This window comes from Lolium rigidum, chromosome 3, assembly GCF_022539505.1.
Source record: "Lolium rigidum isolate FL_2022 chromosome 3, APGP_CSIRO_Lrig_0.1, whole genome shotgun sequence".
NCBI classification, from domain to species: domain Eukaryota; kingdom Viridiplantae; phylum Streptophyta; class Magnoliopsida; order Poales; family Poaceae; genus Lolium; species Lolium rigidum.
This window is the reverse complement of record NC_061510.1, coordinates 268,165,989-268,168,218: the sequence shown is the minus strand read 5'-3', so window position 1 is coordinate 268,168,218 and position 2,230 is coordinate 268,165,989.

The window sequence follows — 2,230 nt, the reverse complement described above, 5'->3', positions numbered from 1 at the left end:
GCCCCATGTAGCTGCTTCACACAAAAAACCTATTTTGGCACCCCGAAAATGAAAAACCATCACCCATGGGTCGGATTGGAAATCCGCTCCCGGGCCTTTCTTCCCATCCCAGGGACCACGCACGTGCCAAATATGGTCTCGTTCCGACAAACTATGCGGTGTCACGGGCCGTTTCCTACTCATTTGCCCTAAAAGCCATAGAACTCCGGACTTGATAGCCCTGTTCGTGAAGGGTTTTCCAAAATAATTGCCGTATCCCAATTTCATCTTTTGAAGTGGTTACTAGTACACATAAAATGATGCCATGCGGCTCCGCGAGATTTTCTGACTTCGTTTAAATTGCCATCTGGCTAAAACGGGAACCTGAGGACATATAAAAAATTGATTGAATTGTTTCTATGTTAACATGGTACTGACATGATTCAAATATGCATGATTTTAACATAAACGGATAGAGGATATTTTTCTAAAGATTTTGATACCTCATACGCATTTTTCTGACATCATATGAATTAGTTATGATTTTTACAAAATTGGACAAATTTGAAAAATTGCCTACGCCGAGGGTGGCTGTCGGCGTAGCCCTGTCTACGCCTAGGGCCAAAGATATGCCGAGGGCTGACCTCGGTGTAGACCTCGCTACGCCGACGGCCGCGGGAAAGAGCAGACTGGCCTGGCCGGGCCATACGCCGACAGCCCCGACTTTTGGCCGTCGACGTATAGTCTGGCCCTCCGCGTAGCCTTCGATTCCTGTAGTGCCAGTCCTATTCTCGATTAATTTCAAACGGTGACAGAGATACAGATACATGTTCATCGGTCAGAGCTCTAGACCAGATTCAACTGTTGGAATAGCTCGAATAAGAGAGAGAAAAAAAACAACCGATTCTGGTCCTGTACAAGTACCTCGTCTATTGATAATCTGAGATGCATGAATGCACGATCCTCTAGCTATAATGGCATCTCTAGCGGGGCAAAGTTTGTGTCCGTTTGCGATCGGGCGGTCGAAAAATGCATCTGCACCTAGGCCGAGCGGCCTGATGCATAGTGACCGAGCTATCCGCGGAGACGTAGGGCATCACCCGAGGTCTTTCGACCGTCGATAGTCCAATTCATTTGATTTTTCACCCACCGACGTATTTTGACCTAAAAATCACTATTTATATATATATATGACTCCGAAGAATTCTCGAGAGGAGAGTGCCGCAGAAGACAGACACACGAAAACAGTGCAATAGCAAAGATTTGAGGGGGACCTCCACCTTCTCCAACATCTTCATCATCATCACCATGATCAAGGGGGAGTAGTCCACTTCTGGACTGGGTTTGTCGCAATAGTTTGATCTATTTCTCTCATATTCTTCATAGTTTTTAGTGCCATATGAGCTTCCCTACATGATTATGGTCATATTTGTAATACCTATGTGGTGGATCCTTATTCTATGATATTGTGCTATGAGATCTAATCATATTATGTGCAAGATGTATTGATAAATGCATATTATGTACCCGTTCTTAAGTATTTGTTCTGATCCAACTTATATGCAAGAGCGTGTGTGGGGTGATGTGTGTATTAGATGAAGTAGCATAGTTTAGTGATTGAATAGTGACAACAAATTCATGATCTATTATGGTTTTGCCTTTTCTTTTGAAAGTGATGATCTTGTTTGTTCAAGGTAACATATTTGATATCCAAACATCATGTTAAACTACTTATGGATATGCTCTTTTAATTCTTGATACAAGATTGCATGGAGTTTTCCCTTTCTTGTGGACTATAAGAGATATGTGCTGCATCATATCTATGTTAGGACGTGATGTCCATATGAGTGCGTATCTTTCACATGTTATTATTTTGCATCTTCATATCTTATTGATGAATTGTTATTGTTGACTACAACTTAAAAGAAATAATAGTCAAGTGAACCTGTTGTAACGGCCCAGGAAAATACCCTATTAGATTTTCGCCGTTGTTTCTCTTGTATGCATCATCATGTCATCATGCATATTTTGAACTCCAAAACTATTATATTAAAACCTATTTTTGTTGTTATAATTAATCCCCTCTTCTATCTCTAATTAAAATATATTCTACTCTTCTTATTTTCCTATATAAACAACTATTTGAAATGGTTTTAAAACAAAACAGAAAAATAAATAAAAGAAAACAGTTAAAAAAAGGGGAGAAGCCTCCCAACCGGCCAGGCCTGGCAAGGGCCAGCCGGCAGCCCAT